Source organism: Thermobia domestica, chromosome 4 (assembly GCF_964235325.1).
Source record: "Thermobia domestica chromosome 4, izTheDome1.hap1.1, whole genome shotgun sequence".
Classification (NCBI taxonomy): Eukaryota; Metazoa; Arthropoda; class Insecta; order Zygentoma; family Lepismatidae; genus Thermobia; species Thermobia domestica.
Window position 1 is genome coordinate 86,040,747 of NC_137457.1, and position 24,208 is coordinate 86,064,954.

Sequence of the window (24,208 nt, forward strand, 5' to 3'; positions counted from 1 at the left end):
AAACTTTAATAACTCATCCAAAGTGTCCTGCGTTCCCCCATAGCGAAAGAAAGCTATCACAGTATAACTATTACCCTTAGTTTTCATGGCAAAAAAGGTAGCTGATTGGAAAAGAGAACTGTGAGCGGTTAAACGAGTAACCAACGCCAAAAAGTCTATCTTAATATCTACCTGCGATAAATGCTTAACACATTCTATCATATACCATTTGTTATATCGACTATTAAACAAATATCTATCCATCAAATAATTGTCTACCACATCGTTATAGTGGGCATTGTGCTCAACAAAACGTGGTTGTATACCATTATCCAATCGAAAATATCTAACTGTAGACCTAGATTAAGCGGGGCGACCATTACGTTGTACCACAGGGAAATGAAAAACTTCGGCCATTGTAATGCACACAACCAAGTATGTGTTAAAGGTTTTAGTCGTTAATACAAAATAAAGAAGCCAACAAATTTCTGCTTGGTACAAAACTAAATATTCTACACCTTCTCGGTGGTACTAAATAGTACAAAATACTTAAATTGATACAATGGTACAACACTAAATTCCCAGCGGGTACAAAATAAAATATTCCATTCAAATTTTTTTGCCCGGTACAAAACTAAATTCCGTACATATGCCACTCAAATTCATTTATTCTTCCTTTTGGCCTCTAAAATAATAATAATAATGATTTAAAATTTAATTTTCCATTTTTTTCACTCTCTCCTTATCTCTACTTAATTAAAAACTATCGTTTCTACTAATACTGTATTTACCCATATGGAACTGTCTCAAAATTATCTATTCGTTTTCTTTTACTAGATGTAACCGGATAAATTCTAAGATGTGGATAATTTCCAAGTAAAGCAGAAGTGTTATTTAATATAGTGTCTTGCTGACCTTGGTCTAAAATTCATGCCGAAGACAGTAGACTTGTTTGTGTTATAAAAGGTATACTCCAATATGGATTACTGAATCGACGCCCTACTAGCGGGTTTCTAAAGCATAAGGAGAGAGTAGAATTTTTTGCCATAGTGGCCTAATTCGTATGTATTCGAAAATGAAAGTCGCAATAATGCCATATTGTTTTATTTTCTTACTATGTACTAATCGATCTACTCGCAGCAGGATTAGTTATAATGAACCTCCTTCAAATTTGTTTCTTCGTTACAAAAGGCACATAAAATGGTCTCTCTTTGCTTTTCCTCCGTTTATTTGTAGAGCACAAAAAGATAAAATGGTCTTTCTAAAAAGCCAACAAATTTTCTGCTTAGTACAAAACTGGATGGGTCACACATATTTATATCTTTGTATATTTTGAGTACTACAAAATTAAATAAAATGGCCCTTCCCCGTTTTCTTCTTCTCTTTTTTTCTGCTTAGTACAAAACTGATTAGGCTACCCAAATTTATTCCTCCTTCGGTTTCTTTTCTGTCGCTGGTGCTCCATTTTCTGTTGGTACATAAGAAAATAGTCCATCCAAATTTTATTCGTTCTTCACTTCTTTTTCTTATTTTGCTAGATACAAATATGTGGGTCTGTTTTCGAGTGATTAGGTTTTAAGTATGTTGACCTTTGACCTCGATGGTCATTATTTTGGAACTTGTAGTACCTGATGACCAATTACTAGATTTGGAAACACCATCTCAATATGTGGTGACGTTTTCGAGTGATTAGGTTTTAAGTATGTTGACCTTTGACTTCGATGGTCATTATTTTGGAACTTGTAGTAGTTGCTGGCCCATTACTAAATGTGGAAACAACACCTCAATATGTGGCTCTAGTTTTGAGTTATTAGGTTCTAAGTATGTTGACCTTTGACCTCGATGGTCATTATTTTGGAACTTGTAGTAGTTGGTGGCCGATTACTAAATGTGGAAACACCACCTCAATATGTGGCTCAGTTTTCGTGTTATTAGGTTTTAAGTATGTTGACCTTTGACCTCGATGGTCATTATTTTGGAACTTGTAGTACCTGATGACCAATTACTAGATTTGGAAACACCATCTCAATATGTGGTGACGTTTTTGAGTGATTAGGTTTTAAGTATGTTGACCTTTGACCTCGATGGTCAATGTTTTGGATCTTGTACTAGTTGGTGACGTATTACTAGATTTGGAAACACCATCTCAATATGTGGCCCCGTTTTCGTGTTATTAGGTTTTAAGTATGTTGACCTTTGACCTCGATGATCATTATTTTGGAACATGTAGTACTTGATGACCAATTACTAGATGTGGAAACACCACTTCGATATTTGGCTCAGTTTTCGTGTTATTAGGTTTTAAGTATGTTGACCTTTGACCTCGATGGTCATGATTTTGGAACGTGTAGTACCTGATGACCAATTACTAAATGTGGAAACACCACTTCGATATTTGGCGCAGTTTTCGTGTTATTAGGTTTTAAGTATGTTGACCTTTGACCTCGATGGTCATTATTTTGGAACTTGTAGTACCTGATGACCGATTACTAGATTTGGAAACACCACTTCGATATTTGGCGCAGTTTTCGTGTTATTAGGTTTTAAGTATGTTGACCTTTGACCTCGATGGTCATGATTTTGGAAAGTGTAGTACCTGATGACCAATTACTAAATGTGGAAACAGCATCTCAATATGTGGCCCCGTTTTCGAGTGATTAGGTTTTAAGTATGTTGACCTTTGACCTCGATGGTCATTATTTTGGAACTTGTAGTACCTGATGACCGATTACTAGATTTGGAAACACCATCTCAATATGTGGTGACGTTTTCGAGTGATTAGGTTTTAAGTATGTTGACCTTTGACGTCGATGGTCAATGTTTTGGATCTTGTACTAGTTGGTGACCGATTACTAGATTTGGAAACAGCATCTCAATATATGGCTCCGTTTTCGTGTTATTAGGTTTGGAGTATGTTGACCTTTGACTTCGAAGGTCATTATTTTGGAACTTGTAGTACCTGATGACCAATTACTAAATGTGGAAACACCACCTCAATATGTGGTTCCGTTTTTGAGTTATTAGGTTTTAAGTGTCATACAAACAACGTATCCCTCATAAACTATAAGACCCCGGTAAAAGTAGGTGTGGTATTCGTAATCAGCATGTTCGAAAACCCTCATATACCGAGTTTCATTCAAATCGGTTAAAATCGTCATATAAAGGGCGTATCCCACATAAACTATAAGACCCAGGTAAAAGTAGGTGTGGTATTGGTAATCAGCATGGTCGAAAACCCCCATATGCCGAGTTTCATCCAAATTGGATAAAATTGTCATAGAAAAGGCGTATGCCACAAAAACTATAGGACCCAGTTAAAAATAAGTATGATATTCGTAATCAGCATGTTCGAAAACCCTCATATTCCGAGTTTCAGCCAAATTGGATAAAATTGTCATAGAAAGGGCGTATCCCACATAAACTATAAGACCCTGGTAGAAATAAGTGTGGTATTCTTTACCAGCATGGTCGAACCGGAAATGTAAATGTTTCTGCGCATGCGTGTTATTTGTACTAAATCGGATTTGGTATACGCAACCAAGTGTGGGTGCATACTATGTTATTTAGGGGATGAAAAATAGGTCATAGTCTTTTATGACCTGATTGTTGCACGTAGTCTGCTCTATTGAACAGGGACCAGCACTGCAACTGGAACAGTCTGTAGTCTAGTGTAATTTTTCTGCGCATGCGTGCAATGTGTAATTAATTGGAAATTTAATTTTACTGCACATAAGCAATCATGTGTGTGTGTGTGTGTGTGTGTATGTGTTGTTATTTTTTTATTCTCTGCTCTATTATGTTGCTATAAAGTGCTCGTAAAAGAGAACGGGGGTGTTATGTCCTATTTTATGTTTCTGCGCATAGCCGTAGTCTGCTCCTGAACTGGAACAATCTGCGGTCTGCTCTATTATGTTGCTATAAAGTGCTCGTAAAAGAGAACGGGGTGTTATGTCTTATTTTATGTTTCTGCGCATAGCCGTAATCTGCTCCTGACCCGGAACAATCTGCGGTCTGCTGTGTGTGTGTATATGTGTGTGTTCTGGTACCATTGATAAATAGAACGGCAGTTCTGCTCCGGCGGAATTGGAACAGTTTTGCGCATATGCGCAGTAGGTCAAAAAATTGGTCTCAAAATGGAGGGCGAATACTCCCCATTATTCTCTGCTATGTTTAAAAAGAGCGCTCATAAAAGGAAATGAGTGCACCCCTGATATGCTATATGTGCTATGTTAAATAGGTGGATGAAGAATGTGATATCTGCTTGCTATGTGGTTGTAAAGTGTTCATAAAAGGGAACGAGTCTCTGTGTTATATGTGCCGCGTTATGTGTTCGTAGTCTCTGTGTAATATCTGCTATGTTCAAAGTGGTCATAAAAGGGAACGAATCTTATGTGACATGTGCGCGGTGGGTGGGGTCCGGCGCCAACCAATCAGTGCGGTAATGGCGGTCATAAAAGAGCGTGACCAATCAGCGTGAAGGGGCGTGGCTGGGGGCGTGGCCTGCACCGACCAATCAGCGTGAAGGGGGCGTGGCCAAAAAATCAGCGTCAAGGGGCGTGGCCAGGGGGCGTGGCCGGAACCGACCAATCAGCGTCAGGGGGCGGGGCCAAGGTGGCGGGGTCACGTGACCTGCGCCAGCCAATCAGCGTCAAGGGTTTGCGCATGCGCAGTAGGAAAAAAAACACCCTCAAGTGTCCCCACTCTACTTATATATATATATATATATATATATATATATATATATATATATATATATATATATAAGGTTTGTATGGGCGCCCTTTTAGTAGACTTGTCCACCGCCCTTATTAGTATCCCAGCACGGGCCTGGCAGTGTGTATGCCTAACGAGCAGCATTTTAAAGGTGGAGCATTGCCACGAACTCTGTTCCGACCGGCCATCCTGACTGAGTGACTGAAGTTCTAGCTGGTACCTTTTGTCAGGCCAGAGTGGCTATCTTTTCACTTCCTTGCCCCTCCGTTCTCTTGGCCTGGTTAGTCGCCTTAAGACCTTAATACTGTGAAACAAAAACATAAAATTAAGCAAAATGGTGTTGTATTCGCTTCAGCTCAGTTCATAGATAACACTGGATGACTATCCTATTAAACTTCAGAAATGCTGGGGGCAGTTGCCCCTTGCCCCCCTAAGTTACGTCTATGCATGGGTGCTCACTTGAATTAGTTTCAAGGCTGTTTCTGGGTAAGTACTTTCTTCAAAATAATATTAAAAATTATAGAAAGATTTTCGAGACATTCGAGTCGAGTCGAGATTTTTACGAACAGTCTCGACTCGAAAATTCGAGTCGAGAAATACGTCTGTCTCGACTCGTCTCGAATTTTACAGAGTGTGTCTCAACTCGAATGTCGACTCGAATTCGAGTCGAGTCGAGTCGAGACTCGAGACTTGTCTCGATTCGTGCGCATCCCTCCCTATAGACAGCAGTGAAAACTGGTGAATTTCTACGTATGTTTTACTTTCAAGGCCTCCATTTTCATTCCTTTTCCATTTGTTTCTGTTTACTTATCTAAGAGGAGTGTATACATGTATATTTTTAAGTGAAAAAAAACTTCAGGTACAGGTAATAATTGTAATAATAGTAACAGGACTTACAACCTGGCTTTCCAGTTACAGACTGTGAGTTTTTAGAGGTGCTAACTACTGGAAAAATATATTTTTGAATCAGCTGTACTATATGAATTATTACATAAAAGTGACTGTAACTACTGCACGTGACGATCACGACCAAATGGCAAAACCAAATGAAGTTAATATAGTTAGGCCCCAGTCTCAACTGAAATGTTATATCAATTTCATTATAATACATATACAAAGGAGGAAGTGGGGGTCCGAATTTTTGCAAAAAAAATTGTGTATCTCACAAGTTGTTCAACTGACGGAGCTGAAATTCAGGATATTAACTTTTTAGTAAAAATAAACAGAACGTGTTGTAACGTTTTTTAAAATCTCTTTCTATATATGGGAAACTGGTAGTGGGTTGATTTTAAAAGTAAGCGAAAATGATTGATATTAGTTGAAAAATAAATTGAGAAATAATTTTTAATTGAGAAACAAGAAATACAGTGCTTCGTATTATATATCCAGTGCTTTCTACTATAATAATTGCTGAATCGTATGTTTATTATATGGAGCGTTCAGAGCACAAGGCAATTAAGCCATAAAATTGTGAGAGAAAAAAATAGACAAAGTTTATATTGTAAGCTTAGTTAATGGAAATTGAAGTTTGTACGGTATACTTAATTATATGGAAAACTCCATCATTTTTACTCCTTTACGTTAGTCTACTATACCTTGATTGGAGACTCAAATTTTATCCAATTTTCCACTGAAAAGTATCTGTAATTTAACAAGAAAATACTTCTATATATGATGATTAAATAGAAGTTTATCGTAATTTGGCCCATGACAAACACTTTACCATTTTATATCGTAAAGGTCAGATCCACCGTTTTTGTAACAGAGCGGTACTTGAGCGATTCACCGCAGAAGTTCAAACGTCGATTACTGATAATTTCACAACCTTGTTTTATTACAAGTGTAAACTCTTTAGTCAGTAGAGAAGAAGGCGTGAATCATTGGGCAGAGTAGATGATGATGGGTTTTGGTGGGTCGGAGTGAGTTCCAGAGGTTCATGGTGGGTGGTGGCCCGGAGTAGTCATGGTGGGTAGTGGTTCAGAGTGGGTCACGGTGGGTCAGTGGTTCATGGATCACGATGGGTGGTGAGTCAGTGGGTCGTGGGTCAAGTTTTCATTGATCCACACCATCTCTGTACCATAGTACGTACTGTAATCTTGCTTGTGTCATAATGAAGAGGACATATTTCAGTATTACTTTCATCTCAAAAAGTAGCATGATTTTTATATGAACTAATTCTTAAATTTCTTTCTTTTATTTTCTCGAAAATTATATGTGAGCTTTTATACTCCAGCATACAATGTTGTCCATCTCATTTAGATTTATCATTTGGTATCTCATCGTTGGAGAAGCTTTTTTCCTCATTGAAAACTAACAATATTGTAGAATTTTGAAGAACGACTCTATCGTATTATGTTTCCTTAACAGAGGCGAACACCACACAAACTTGGGAGCTGCACACACTTGCAAGACTGTTGCATATACAAATAATAAACCTAAGAAAAAAAGTTTGAATTTAGCAAAGAAACTAAACAAACCGTTTGCTCACAGTTGCGGAATTTTCAATTTGTTTAAAATCGCGACTCTCAAATTTAATCAAATTAATACAGTATTTACACATTATTGGAATATAATATAAAGTAGTGGTACCCATGATACTATAAGCTTTTGCGCAATAGATAGTTGGATGTCAGCGTCTAGCCTAAAACTCATAGGAAACCATATGATACATAATTCTACATATTGAGATGAAATCTAAATTTTGTGAGATCTCACAACAGACCAAAATTTTTATCAGTTAACCACAATAACATCACAGTTAGTACATATTATTTAATTGTTTTTTTTTTATCTTATGCGTCATTTCTTCTTAGATAATATAGTGTACTTTTTTTAAAAAAAAAGTAAATAACTACGAGTCTCACATTTATAAATGAGAATATTAGTTGAGTTGAATTGGGTTTTAGCTTTGTGTTCAGCAGCAAGGTTATATGAGACGTGGGTCTACAGATTAACATGCATCCGAACAAGACGAAATACCACCATTAATCGAACCCGGCTATCCCGTGCCAAAGACGCGTATGTTAACTATACAGCCATGAGGGAGCTCATATATGAGAATATGACAGACTATGGTTCTGCTTATGTTCAGGAGAATCCCAAAAGAAATGGCATTCGGGACCACGGTAGCTCAGTGGTAGATCGCTCGCCTCTGAACAGTGAGATACCGCTTTCCATTAGAGTTCTCAGCGGTAGTGTGGGTTTTGTGGTGGATAAATACCGTCTGCGTGGGTCTTCTTCTCCCGTTTCCTCCTACTTTCAAGATAGCACCAATATCGTTCGTCTTGGGAGCAGGGAAATTCGGTGTAGGAAATCTCGATGTAGCAAAATTCGGTGTAAGAAAATTCGGTGCACGGAAAATTTGGTGTACGGAAAATTCGGTGTGGGGAATGTTAGGTGGAAAGAAAGATTTGTTGTAGTAGACCGTAGAATCCATTAGAAACTTAAGTTTGAAGATAAAGGAACGTATTAGTTTTAAATTCAAACTGTGTGTAGAACATACTTTTACTGTCTACTATAAGAAATTAAAAAAATTGTGTTCCTGAAATAATTTGAATTCTACATTTCGACGAGTTTTTCCGACGAGTTTTCCCAAAAATGTTCTAATGATTTTATGTCTATTTTATAAATAAATATTTAAATCTAAAGTCTTCAAAAACGACATAGTTTATTTGTGTTACTGAAATGTGTAAAAATAAATGACTCAACTAAAGTATCTACGACTGATTGGAGGAGAAGTCAATAAGGAGTCAATAGGGTTGCAGTACTTGTTTGCCTTAACTTAAGGCAAACAAACTGAAGTGTCTGATTGGAGGAGAAGTCAACTATTTGTACAACTAAAATATTATCTGATAAATCCATCCTACTTTATATTTCCCGTTCCGCTAAGACTACTTTTTTTTTTTTTTTGATCAATATATTTTTGCATCTTACATATGTGCGGTATATACAGAGTGATTCTTTTAATACTCGCGGATTTCATTTGGCTCTAGAATTTCTAACTGAAGTCCGATTTTCATTCGGTTTGGTACAAATGATCAAGGAAGGATGGGATATTTATGGGACTATGTTTACTGGTTTAAATTCATCCGGGATAATATCGAGCAGCACGCAAGAAAAACAGCAAATATTCGCCAGTGTACCTTATAGTTCGAATGAGATATTGAATATTTGAAGCGAAATTGAAGAATACAAATTAAGTGTTAGAATACAAATTAAGTGCTAGAATACAAATTAAGTGTTAGTGGTAATACACATAAATCACATGTTGAATAGCTATAGCCGGTTTCTCACTACAAACGACAGAGAGATTTCTTGAGCAACTTAAAGAGTCGGTAACTGACATCTTCCACAACACCCACCAGGGGGGTCCAATGCCTCCCTGTTTCACTCAGAAGCGGTCCTGTTTCTTGCAATTTATTCACTAACGACCATATTATGTTCCTGTCTGGGGCAGAACGTGAGGCAAAAGTGCTTGTAAATGCCCTTTGCGTAGCAACCACAGATTCCGTTCTCCAAAAACTTTTTAACGATAAAATCACGTTGCTCCAAAGAGTATATTATTGTAACTGTGTTTTGATCACATTGGTACAGTAGCACAGCATAATTCTCAATACAACGGCCAGTTTCCTGTTTCTTATTGACCTTGGCAAGGTTGCCATCTAACGAAGAAACTCAAATCTCCACACTGCATCTCACCTAATTCCAATTATAAGGTACACTGGCGAATATTTGTTGTTTTTCTAGAGGCGTGGCCGATATTACCCCAAATTAATTTAAACCAGTAAACACAATTCCATAAATCTCCCATCCTTCCTTGATCATTTGCCAAAAACCGCATGAAAATCGGACTTCAGTTAGAAATTCTAGACCCAAATGAAATTCGTGAGTTTTAAAAAAAATCACCCCGTATATGGTCTATGATGTACTATATGAAAGCTGTCTTTAGTCGTTTCTATAACTATTCTCTGAACTTATAGCTGTAATTGTTTTAATTGTGACAAAAAGCTTTATTGTGTGATGAAAAGTAATTTATAGTAACACCCCGCAAAAGACATGCAAGAGGTATTGGACTCAAGGCAAAAAAAAAAAAAAAAGTAAAAATAAAATAAAATAAAATAAAATAAATAAATAAATTTGCTTTTCTTGAAATAGGTAACATTTTATTCGTTACATTTTATGGTTTTCGTTTTCACAATATGAAGTGTCGTAAGTTATCGTAAGTGGTAATATTTAATATGTTTTACACCGAATCTACTTTACAACTAAATTACCCCACATCGAATTTTCTGTACACCGAATTTTTCTACACCGAGTTTTCTTACACCGAATTTTCCTAGACCCGTTCGTCTTATCATCACCGTCTCCCATAGCCTCGATGCATAATCGTGGGTCGTTAAACTAGAAAGAAAACAAAAGTTTTTTTTTTCCTTTACCCCATTTTGAATTGGAACGTATATATTTGTTCGCATCATATGTTAAATGTGGCTTTCGTGTTGCGTAAGGCTTAAGATTTAAGAGAAAAAAAAACTCTAACTGATCAACTCAGCTTTGTATTTTTTCTTAGCTCTACCTTACTCGCATAATATAAATAGAGGGTGTCCAATATACAATGCAACCTGGAGTTTGGGATAGTAGAACTTTTGAATCTGAAGCGATACACAAATAATGGTTATACCATAAAGAAGCCTTGTTCATGCATATATTTTTAAACTGGGAAGCAACGATTGAAGTACACTAGGAACCACGCAGTGTCGCTAGATGTAACCAGTTTTTTTTTTTTTTTTTTTTTTTTTTTTTTTTTTTTTTTTTTTTTGCAAAACAGGTAAATTGACAAATAATTCATACGTATGGATGTTCTGTTATTAATTTTCAGTTTGTTTAGTTGGAGTAGCTTGCAAACCATGGAGCAGAAAAAAGAATTTTTCATTTACACTTACAACTAATCGGATGAGGTCTCTCTAAGGGGTTACTAAGGAAAACGTGGTTCTCATAAATTAACATTCTGAATTGTCAACCCTTCTGATGTTTCAGTGTATTAAAAGGTGTGCTTAAGGGTCTGTCTACATCATGCACTTCCTGAAAAGAATGGAAAAGAAACTAGTATTTTTTTTTTCAATGGGGAAGTGTCAATTATTAAATGAAAATGATAAAATGGAAAAACGCAGGATATGGAAAATCATTGTATTTTATTTTACTTTAGTATAAAATCTATCACGTATAGTGTGGAAAACATTTGTATTTCATTATTCACTGGGATAATGAACATTTGGTGTGTTATCACTAGAAAATTTGAATTATATTTTCAGAAGTAAGACAAAGTATAATGCCGTCAATATAGGCGATAGCTATTGTGACTGGATTTTAAATTTCGGCCTCGATGGTAACCCGTAACTATTGACTACAATAATCTTCTGAACAATCTTCTACGACAAATTCAGTTTTTATTTAAATAAATTAATTTTAAATTTTATTCCTCTGTTAGGTAGAAATTCCTAAGTTTAGACTTATTTAAATCATTTATGCACATAGAACACAGTCAATGCATTTGTTTAAACAAAATACCTGAAACGCCTGTAGGCCTGTAATAAATCAAATATACAGGAAGCTAGTTACAATTCAATAAATAGAACAATTTCCCTACTGTTCTGAATTATACATCATATATGAGTTATATAGTAGGCCTAATTAAGACGTTATAAATTCGTACAATAATAATAATATTGTTCTTTGGTGAGCGTGACCATGGTTAGAAATGAATCACGTAGCCTCCGGCGGAAAATAGACAAAAATACACTACTCCAGGCCTTCAAACTTCCTCAGAGGGACGGAATGAGAATATATGAAAGTCAACTTTACCAGGAAAAAAAATACTTTCACGTACCACATTTTTCTTTTTTAAACTTAAGAATGCCTAGTTCAATTTCAGTACAATTTCCAGAAGCAAGGTATCTACTTCATGAATTATTTTATACTAATTGAAATACCCGTTCTTTGCATGGAGAAGATAAGATTTATACAATATTAACTAAAACTAACTCTATGGCCTATGGAACCCGCAGGTTCAGTGCCGCGTTCACAAAAGCTCTCCACTGACTTCTATCCTTAGCTAATTGCATCCAGTTTCTACTTTGTATTCCTATCTCTGCGAGATCCATCTTAATATTATCCTCCCATCTGCGCCTAGGTCTTCCTAATGGTCGTTTTCCTATGGGTCTTCCAGTCAAGGCTTTGAAAGCATTTCTACTTTCTTCCATTCTAGCTACATGACCTGCCCACCTAAGCCTCCTAGACTTGACGACCCTAACAATGTTGGGTAAACCGTATAAACTATGTAGTTCTTCGTTATGAAGTTTCCGCCATTCCCCATTCTCGTTCCTCTTGGGTCCGAATATTCTTCTCAGGATCCTGTTCTCAAATACTTTCAGTCTATGTTCTTCCCGCTGAGTAAGTGACCATGTTTCGCAACCATACAGAACAACAGGCATGATTATCGTTTTATATATTTTAAGCTTCAAATTTTTCGACAGAATTCGCGACGACAAGAGATTTTGAACCGAATAGTAACACGAATTCCCTGCTTTTAGTCGACATTTAATTTCTTCGTGAATATGATTTTCATCTGTTAATATTGATCCTAAATATTTGAAAGTATCCACTTTATCAAAAGTATTATTTAATATTTTAACGCCCCCACAATTTGCCGTATTACGGTCCCGACGCACTTCCATGTATTTAGTTTTCTCTGCATTTACTTCTAAACCCATGTCCCTGCAAGCGTTTAATAAGATCTCTGCATTTATTTCTACTGTTCTCCTATCATCCCCTATTAAATTTACATCATCAGCATATGCCATCACCTGGTGAATACCGTTCAACTCTAGGCCCTGGTTGCTATCTTTGATTTTCCTTATAGCGTATTCCAGCACAAAGTTAAATAATATACAATATACCATATTTAAAGGTAAAGAAATCAATGAAATAAATAAACAAAGCAACATATAAGCATAATATAAGTGCAATATAGAAATGCCGAAGAGCAACGCCGACCAGCTGCCTTGTTCGTTCTTGCCTAAACTTGGATTTGAGTGCCATTAGGACTGTCACCGGACGCCTGTGGCGTGGAAGACACGGCTTCGACTGCCGGCGGGAACTCATGTGGTTCGGATTCCACATTAAGTTGTAGAACCACGTTTCATATAGCCTCGCTGCTGAAAGGGGCGCTAAACTAAGAATCCAATTCAATTTTAATCCAGTTTCTCAACCAGTTTCTCTACTCCAGCATATAAATGCCAGTTTGTAATTTCCCATTTGGAACCACAGGGGAATGAAATTGACCACCCTACTACTACCTAACTAGTTTAGAATAATAAGTGCCTAAACCCTGCCTTCGACACCAGCAAATTTTGCTAAATGGGGACAAGATTATTCACTCACATAAAAATTTATTTTTTTATTAGTATATTATTATACAATTGATTAATATGTATTTCTCAAACTCAGAGGAACAATTGCTCTCCTGTTTTCCTCAAACGATGACCCTGCTTCAGATAGATAACTCAGACATACTGACTAACAACTATACTCGTATTACATACTGGAATCTAGGAAAAAATAGTAGTAGCAAAAAAAACAATTGGCCTATATCAAAGTCAGTGTATAATGTTGCTTCCAGATGATTTTGGGAGGACGATTCCCATCATGCATCCAATCTGCTGACTTCGGCTGAAATTTAATTGATCTTTAAATCCGTACGTACCACACAAAATAAATGCACAAGATTGAGCCTTATACCTTATCCATAGCTTTGTGTTTAACCAGTGTATCCTGAAGAAAATTTTCTAAACCAAACTAAAAATCACGCGTAACAACTTTTCTTATCGTTGTGAATTTCCAAATTTCATTTTAATTATTGCAAAAAGTCGATTTCTTCCGCCTATACCCATCACAGTCACGACGTCAGAGTGGTCGAACACTTTTTTGATGGCCACGCGTCTCCCCCCCTCAGACATTTAACCACCATTTCACTACAATATAATATAAAACTATATTTTAAAGCATGCAAAAAGAATCTAGTGCTACCAACAAAATTTCCTGCTCTTTGCTTGGGCCCCTTACAAGAAGTTATATTTATATATATAAACATAAATCCTGTTAAAACTGGACTATGACATTTGGCTCAAAAATCCGAAGTGGTAATAATAATAAATAAGTAAGCTATTTCAAATATCTTTAAGATACCACTACAATGTTAGAGTTGTACCATGCAGGAAAAGGATGAATTGGGACTCAGTTCAGATGTTCAAACGTTAATCAAGATCTTTGTCTGCTCATAGTAGCTCTATATTCCTTCTTTCATGTTCATTTGTTTCCAACTTTAAAAAAAAAAAAAAAAAAAAAAAAGTCATTACCGTATCAATTAATACTTCCCGTGCCTTTCTGCGTGGTGGCACTGTTCCTCCTATTCACATATAGTTTGACAACACTCGCGTATGGTATGAACATAAGGGGCACTATGAAGAGTCGTTTTGACGTATGATTAGCGTCATACTAAAGGCCTGAGTACTGCAGGAAACATATTAGTCGAACTCCTTAGTATGGCACTAATCACGCGTCACAACGACTCTGCATAAGGCCCAAGATCTTTTACCAAACTACTGACCAGACCCATTTTTAAAAATGAGCAACTATGAGCAAACAGTTTCTATAGTTTTGAACTCTATACTCTCGTGTAACTGATCAATCAAAATTGATCCTATCACAAATTTGTTTAAAATGATATATGCCATTGTTAAAATCGGTTTGGAAATATTAGTTATTACAAATATTACTTTCTTTTATTCTAGTCGTATGCTATGTTCTTACTCTTACAAAACCTCACTGTGTTTAGTGTTTATGCTCTTCAGTTTCCTCCAATAACTTTTTCTTTTTAACTTAGATTCACGGGTTTAGTTACCTCTAACAAGAGAGTATGATGATATTTTCGATATATATATATATATATATATATATATATATATATATAACAGTGGAGGGCCAAACTTCCGTGTCCTGTTTGATGGAAAAATGATCCCAATAAAGTCCTTCAAATTGGAAGCATTTCATATGTTAATGGACCAAAAGCAAATACTGGTAGTGATCACTCTTTGAAAAAGACGAAATTCGTTGGGTTAAGTTCTGATCCCTTAAGCCTCTATTCTACAACTGCTTCAGGTTAAAAAATGTTATTATTTCCCTTCTTTACCTTCGTTTTTAACATTCCCTCGTAAATAGCAGGTTGTGTGTGTTTCTTCACCCGCCTTATTTTTCATACTTTTATTCTGACTGCCGTGATTAATCCGATTGGGTAGAAAAGTGTGATTAACGAACCAAACTCATCATCATTAAAACGCCTAACACGTATTTGAGACTTTCACCGTTTCCAATTTTGAAAACGCTCCTGCATACACTATAAATCATTACTGGGCAGCTTGTATATCACATAATCATTAAGGAATCATACTTAGGTACAGGGCCGTGCCGTGGAAAATCAGCGCCCGGAGCGAAAGTATACGACGGCGCTCCCATACTTATATTCCAAACAATTTTTCGTATCTTTTTTCCTTCTTTCTCCCGAATTTTTCGCCCCCTTACTTCGGCGCCCGGGGCCGTCGCTCCGCTCCTTCCCCTACGGTACGGCCTTCTTAAGTATATAATGACCTTCTTAACTATTACTGACAGATAATAAGTGAAAACCTGTTCTGACTCCTATTAAGAAGTTTGGATTGCGAGCGGAGCTTAGAAGAAAACTTTTAACAAATCTATTTCTTTGGAAACTGACAACAGTATGGCTTTAACAGACCGCTAATACTGTTTTGGGAATGTTTACTCATTTCCAACACTTTTTCCTTCTTGCTCGTTAGACGCCTCTTGCAATCAGCGCCCGAGGCGGCGTTTCCACTAGCCCCTCCCCTTTCTGCAAATACCCATTGGGATCTCAATTGTGCTTAACAATGTGACTAAGTGTTAAGCAGAATCAATTTCGAAAATGTACCATTTAACATAGTTCTTATTCATGTTTTGTGAGTGTCATAACAGAAAAACTCCTTTCACAACCAGCTGAGATCGCAGGCAGCCCAATAGCAATTTTTTTCCTCTTCTATACTTTCGTGTTTCATGATTTGCTTCAAGGCTATGACGGCGGTGACAATGATAATGAACGAAGTGGAATGAAGAACTTAGAAGAAAACGGGAAAACCCACGCACAAAGCTTTATCCACCACAAATTCTATTTGGTAGAACTTAGGTCGAACCATAGACCCTTCGCACCAGAAGTGAGCGCTTTGCAGCTGAGCCACCGCGGCCTGCCTTATATAGAGCATACGGGCAGTGTTGCACTTACTATTAGATAAGTCTGTTGAGCTTCTTCTAAATCAGCGTTTCCCGACCTTTTTCAACTTGCGGCACACTACGGGTGTAACTTAAATTCTCGCGGCACACTCATAAATATTATTATTTGTAAATATAAAATACCGTTTTTTTAAAAAGTGATTACTGATCTCACAGAGAAGAAACCTCGATCACTGTTTTTCCCCGTGGTAAATCATTATCTTATTTTTCGTTCTAATTTTAAAGTAGAAAACAATTGCAATGAAATATTGTACTCAGGTTTTTAAAAATACGCTTTCTTTTTTGAAAACTGCATCCAACCTTTTACTAAGAAGAAAGATATCACTAAATAACGAACGAAGACACAAATTTATTGTACTTTTAAAACGAATGTAGGTAATTTTATGCGTTTTGGCATGTTTGCTGTGTCGAAAAGATTAGATGATATTTTAAAATTTCAAGTTACGAAATATCTGCAACAATAAAGAAGAAATAATGGTCAGAACAACGATAAATACTTTTTTGAGCGTTAAAAATGTACAGAAAAGTAACAAGGTATGAAACTTAAAATTGTAAATTCATAATAGAGGTTCATTGTAATGTGAAATACAATTATACATTTTCCCCCATGTCTTGCAATTTGATACCTATAGAATTAACAATTTTCTTTCGATTTCCTCGCTGCACACCAGCAGCCCATTCACGGCACACCAGTGTGCCGCGGCACACCGGTTGGGAAACGCTGTTCTAAATGGTAGCCCTGACTTTTTTTTTTTTTAAATAAAGATAATGTTGCTGCTTTCCATGTTGGAGTGTTGTTCCATGTTTGAAGCCGAACAAAGCTTTCTTCTCTGAGCTTATTGTTGAAGGTGGAAATTATCGAACAAAAGAAGGCAGAAAGGTAAAAAAGAAGGTTGATTATTTTATGTTGTTTTCCAAAAGGGTAGTTGCTAATCTGTATAAAATTTAGTTTCACAAATCTTTTTCTTCTGTTTTTCGGTTATGACTAGCAGAATACCCGTTCTTCGCATAGGGAGAATGCGTTTCAATTCGGATCTCCTTCGTGGCTAAGCGTATGCGCCCTTGGCGTGGGAGACCCGGGTTCGATTCCCGGTGGGAGCTCATGAAGTTCGGATTCCACGTCAATCAGTAGGTCCACGTCTCATATAGCCTCGCTGCTGAACGGGAATCAATAAACCTCAAAATCAACTCAAAATCAGTAAAACTCAAAATCAACTCAACGTTTCAATTCGGATATAAAGGGCAATAAAACTGTCACCAATCAACTTAGGGATCCCAAAAGCTAGGAATTCGACACTAATATCTGTCAATTTCAATTATTTTTACATGTTACCGTCTCCCCTTAGTAGTGATGAGCGCAAGAGTCTTGGTCTTGCAGTTTTTGCAAGAGTCTTGCATACAAGACCAAGACCAAGACCAAGACCAAGACCAGCAATCCCGATGCAAGACCAAGACCAAGACCAAGACCATACCTGCAAGACCAAGACCAAGACCAAGACTCTTGCGCAAGAGTCTTGCACAAGTACCGGTACTACTAAAATTTTTATAGAATGTAAAAAGGAAGGGGAAATATCATTACATCTATCACTTGAACTTCTTGGCTTCAGTAAAAATGCAGCTGGAGTGAATGTCTTCCCAGTAGTTTTTTTATGCAATCCGTGTGAGTCGATCTGCCCCTGTAGCTTATAGCAACAGTATGTCGTTTTCTGAATTGGTTGTTCGCGTTTTCTGTAAATATTACTCGTTTTCAAGCCCCACAGATGTCATCTCGCACCGTGTGAGCTTTTTTTGGTGGACAAGCACTGTTTGCGTGCGTTTTCTCGGTATTTTTTCGTTTCCTACTACTTTCTTCATTCCACCATTTCAGTCATTTCTCTTCATTACTGTCTCCCTTAGCCTTGGTGCACAATCTTGGGACGTTAAACTAGATACTTCATTTCATTTCAAAGTATATTAGTGGTGTTCTCCCAAAACTAAAGCCAAATGTAGCATTGAACATAGGTAATACCGTACACCATAGGTGTCAACTACATGGGTATGGGCTTGGCTCTGAGACTCAAGCATCCGTTGTAAATTTTCAAGGTGTGCTCTTAAAACTAATATCGAAATAACATTTTCATGACATTGACAAAAACTTAGTGCATGTGTCCGCAAGTTTGATTTCATAGGTGGATGCTTATACATTGAATAATTGTTTATTAATATAACTTTTAGCCTACTAAGGTATACGGCACATCGATGATTGAACGATATAACATTATACTACAACAACAAATGTATATTATAAAATTGAAAGTGACTATTTTTGTGACTCCTAATCTCTTGAACCAGCCGACCGATCTCGATCAAATTTTCAACATAGATGAGGTTCTGACTTGGGGTGTTCTTTTTTTTCTTTTTTTTTTTTTAATCAAATCACTTTGACGGTAGAACTTAGGGTAGGAGGTGGGGATGGAAAATGTACAAAAATAAATAAAATTTAATAACTCGTGAATCACCCGACCGAACTCGATCTCATTTTAACATAGATGAGGATCGGACCTGAGATGATTTCTGTTATATCACTTTGACGGTGAGGGGAGAGGGAATGAAAGATATTTAAAAATGATCGAAAATGACCGATATTAAAATGGAGTCTATAGTTTTAGGGGTCTCTGAGATAAACAGTGACACTTCTGATGCTATTTAAATCCAAGTTCAGCCCCGTAGCTTGGCGGAGGGAAGAGAAGATATATAAAAACGATCGAAAATGACAACCGAATCCATATTTTCCAGTTCGCTGAGTTGAGTACTGACATTTTCGATGCCGTTACGAAGAAATTCAGCCTTGTAACTTGGGGAGAGGGAGATACATAATAATGATCAAAAATGACCAAATATTGGTGTCGAATCCATTGTTTTCGGCATCGCTAAGGTGAACAGTGATACTTCCGATCCCGTTTAAATGCAAATTCAGCACCGCAACTTGGGTGAGGAACAAGATATATAAAATTATCAAAAATTACCATTATCAATGTCGAACTCATGGCTTTCGAGGTCATTGAGATGAACAATGACACTTCTGATGCAGCACGTCGCAACATTGGGGTGAAGGAGATATATAAGTTTATTGAAAATTACCGATATTAGTGCCGAATCCTTAGTTTGTGGTGTCTCTGAGACGAACAGTGACACTTCTGATGCCGTTTAAATTCATATTCAGCCCCGCAACTTGGGGAGAGAAATATAGAAATAATCGAAAATGACCGATATCAGAGAGCGCTTTACTAATAGTAAAAAGTGACTGACTAACGAAATATAAAGTTTAACCGAACGAAGTGGGTAATTGATGCTAGTAATCCATATTCACAAGTGGAACTTCAAATAACTTTGAGTTTGATGCCGTTATTTTGTATTTCCAATACAGGTCAAAAATATTTATATAGATTGAATTTACACAAAAGACATAGACAGTTGAATCTTTTTCAGTTTTCACTCAAATTATTCTAAAATATTAAGAGGTTTGATAATAATAATTATTATTTTAATTTTCTCTCTCTTTTTTTAATCAATATTGCAAAATATATCATCATCTTCATAATAGTTATTCTGCCATTATTGGCAGGTTACTTGCTGCAACTGAGAAGCTTCGACGTTCGATGGTCCTTAGCTAGCCTCTTCGTCTTGACGTAGCAATTTTTTGTTTTAGTATCTTCCTTCAAGTAGTCTCCTTCGCTCCCTCCATCTCTTTCCTTCCACAATACCTTCCAGCACGTCTCTCATAATACAGTTCCTCCTCGGCCAATATCCTAACCAGTTCCTCTTCCTCCTCTTAACAATATCTAAAATTCTTCTATTTCCCCCCTACTGCTAATTTTTTGACTACCTTCTCATTCGTTGTCCGTTCAACACAGCTAATTATCTCCTTTTTCCTCCATGCCCATGTATCGAAAGCCTGCAATTTTTCATCACTTTTGCGTAATGTCAATGTTTCTGCCCTACAGAGTAAATATTGGAATCAGAAAAACAAAATCTCGATATTTAATTGGAAGTTTGATTAATATAAGTATTAGCTAATCGTGGTTGAAAAGAAAAATCTGACGCCTTTAGAGTGTAAAAATAATTTTGCAATTCATGGTATTTCAATAGTCTGTGCCGTCTTGATTTTCTTTCATGCGTCTCAGGAGTAGCCTCCCCAGTTTGGGAACCAGTGGAGTGTTGGATCTGTTAAAAAATATATATAGATTACGAAACGTTGTGATTTAGGCATATCTTACAAGTAGTGAAGCGTGGGCACCCATTAAAAAAGGAAAGGTCATCACCTATGTTATACACTATCATGATGCTTACACAAACTTAAACTATATTACATTTAGGAACATTCATTGTATTTCCGTTATTATTGGCGCATTGTAGAGTTTATTGTCCCTTATATCCATAGTAAAATTTACCTATGAAAAGCTTGAGATTTCTTAAATGCAAGACTTGCAAGACTCTTGCATGCAAGACCAAGACCAAGACCAAGACTGGGTGTGCAAGACCAAGACCAAGACCAAGACCATGGGTTCCAGTGCAAGACCAAGACCAAGACTGAATGTGCAAGACCAAGACCAAGACCAAGACCACCCCGGTCTTGGTCTTGGTCTTGCATTTGCTCATCACTACCCCTTAGGAGTACTAATGGGGGATGCTTTTGGATTTAAATGGCATTGGAAGTGTCACTGTTCATCTCCGTGACCCCGAAAACTATGGATTGGACATTAATGTCGGTAATTTACGATCATTTATATATATATATATAGTGGTGCTATTCAGCCGGTTCGCCAGAACAGATTGTTAAAATATTTCGAGTTCGCAGAACCGTTTGTTAGAACCAAACATGAAGTAATTTTCACCCAGTTATATCCAGGAACAGAAAATTTTAGTTTAAGCATCTTTGTTTCTAGAAATTCTTACATCTACAGGGTTAAACATATGATCTCTCAAAACAAGGTATAACCGTTTATTTCTTAATCTCAAAAGCTCAGGTATCAAGAATGAGAACTGGGATCACATGAGTGTAGTGGTGAGGGTAATTTATATATGAAACGCATGCGTATCATTATCAATAATAAATAGTTGGTCCATTGCTCGATTAAGATCTTCCCAACATTTTTTGAGAACCATCTATCTTGGCTAATCCGTCTCCAAGATATTCGCAGTGCTACCTAGCCAAATTTCGTCACACTACATTGTATTAGGATGTTGTGTAGGTCTGTACATGTCACTTGCGGTATCCAATAAATATTTTCGTTTTGTCTACCTTGTATAATTTGTTTCCTAAGAGAGCTATATATATCCTTATACTATATATATATATATGAGAGAGAGAGAGAGAAAACCGGTTGTTAAGAAATTAGAATAGCACCACTACATTCACACACACACACACACACACACACACACACATATATATATATATATATATATATATATATATATATATATATATATATATATATATATATATATATATATATATATATATATGTATACCCATCCCTTGCCCCAAGTTGCACCTTCAAAGTGAAAAGATCCCAGGCTCAACCTTATTTATGATGAAAATTAATTGAGATTGGTCGGGTGGTTCAAAAGTTATTAAGTTATGAAAATTGTCACTTTCAATTTTATAGGTCTATATATAGACAAAACAGTGTTTAAGAAGTAACTATTTGGTTTGAATAGTTGGTATTAAATAGATATCTCAGTAAAGCAAAAGTGAAATGTGCTAATGTAGATACTTTAATTGGTAAAAGTGCAATTTTTGATATTATAACTTCATTGGTATTTACATTTGTTGAAAAGAAATAAAGATTTGAAGTTAATATGCGTTTTATGTGTTTGTAAAATTTTTAGTTACAAGTCTTGTAATAATAAAATTTAAATTTTTACCGATGTGACTTCCCTCAGAAGCCGCTACTGCTCCCAATTTGTTACTCTTATTTGACTAACTGAATGCACTCACTAGCGAATTTATTACTGAATTTTCCTCTAATATTTCCTCGTTCTTAGTATTTATGTTAATGCAAGTCAAATAAGTGGACTACGATGAACAATTTTTGTTTCCTTATACACTTGCATATCTACAGTCTATTTTTTTACATAGTCTCAGGACCCATATTTTAATAAAGTAGAGAATAAATAATAAATATGAAACAAACTTGGTTTGCTTTTAGTGTAAAATGTTCACCCCTTCTAAAAGAAGTCCTGCTCCCATAGGAAAAAAAAATTGCTGGCTATACTGGTGCCTATGTTACAGAGCAGAAGATAAAAAGAAATATACCTTTAGTAACAAATGCTTATATTATCCTTTAAAAATGCGCTTTTAATGAAAAATAATCAACACATTGAAACAGCTTCCAAGAAAGGTGTTTACAAAGAAAACTATTTTGTACTCAATGAAGCGCGAACGGTTGAATTGATTCATTTCACTGAGAACATGGTTCTCTTTCTCTCTCTCACACACACACACTCACTCACTCCCTTCTTCTCTCTCTCTCGCACGCGAACATTATGTATGCTAGACAACCCCTCCCCTGCATGGAGCTACCGTAAGATTCGATTCCCACTTTGCTTCTTCATTGTCTTTGCACAATTGCGCCCTCTACTTCTATGACCTTGAACTATATCGTCTCTCCTCATGCAAAATCAGTATCCCGCCAAGGATTTTCATTCGCTAGTGTTACAACAATATATTCTTAAAATGTTGGTAGCTCTGAGAGTAGTTACTATTTTTAAACACAATTTCAAAATTGCCATATAGAAATTTAGAAGTTGTTAAACGCTCTTTGGTCGCACAACCAAATAGAATTATTTGATTGGTTGAGAACATGTGGGGTAATATCCAGCAATTGGAAACACTTCAAAGTCGAGAGGCGACCGGTTTCAAAAAAAGAAAACATCATTTTTAATTAATTAATTTTCGATGTAGATAATAAAACAAACTTTAGTGATATTAAAAGCAAGTTCAGATAGCCAACATATTCAAACGTAGATGCACTAAAGACAACAGTTTTATAAATATAATCTTTTTTCTCATTTTAGGGGACTCGGCGACCTTGATTTTTTGAAAAGTATATATATTTTTAAAATTATCTTACATTATTATTAACGGAATGGAGCGCAATTTTTTTCTAAAATTCTTTGTGTCAAACCCTAGCATATTCTTCAAATCCGGTTAAAAAATAACAAATAGTTTGCCCGCAGTAAATTTTTAAAGTTGATTTTTATCATTTTTGACTTAGTGCGAGAAGCCCATGTAAGGTATACAAACCAACATAGACTTCACTTCTGAAAAAAAGTCAACTTTTTTATTTGAGAATAGATACTATAGTAGATAATTCTTAGTACAATAATAACACCCTAAAATGAACTTTCCGCAACAAAACATTCAAATTAATTAACTAATTAATTACTATTTTGCGGAAAAAAGGTCAATGGAAGATTGAGGTACATTTCACTAACAAACTCACGGTTTTCCATACATGTTACAGAAACATTTTCTTTGACTTCAAGGAAAACAATTTGTTAAGCTAGGACATGAGAAAAGTTGACGAAAATATATTTCTTTTTTATCTACTACTCGGGGACGAAGCGACCGGTTGAAGCTATAGATAGATAGATAGATAGATAGATAGATAGATAGATAGATAGATAGATAGATAGATAGATAGATATCTCGAACAGGTTTCTTGGTCCCCATTTTGGGACGTATCGACCTCTTGCAATTTTCTCCAGAAAGCACAAGCGGTCACTTTGTCCCCGTAAGGTCTCTTCGTCCCCGAAAAAAGGTCTCTTCTTCCCCAAATGGATATCCAAACAGGTCGTTTTGAACCTTCGAGGTCTCTTCATCCCAATCAGGCTTACCAACTAACTTTTGTATGGAAATTGTTGACTTAAGATTTTTAAGCACAAAATTCACTGTTCAATACTTTATAGATGTGTATACTGTTCTACACATCAGCAATAACATATTGATTAAAACTTTCAAATTATATCCTGTTTTCGAGATCAGGATTTTATTTTGGGTATATCAATAACAAAGAAAGGAGAAAGAGAAAAGAAAATATATGAGAATATTCATTTCAACTTTTAATATTTCAAATTTGAA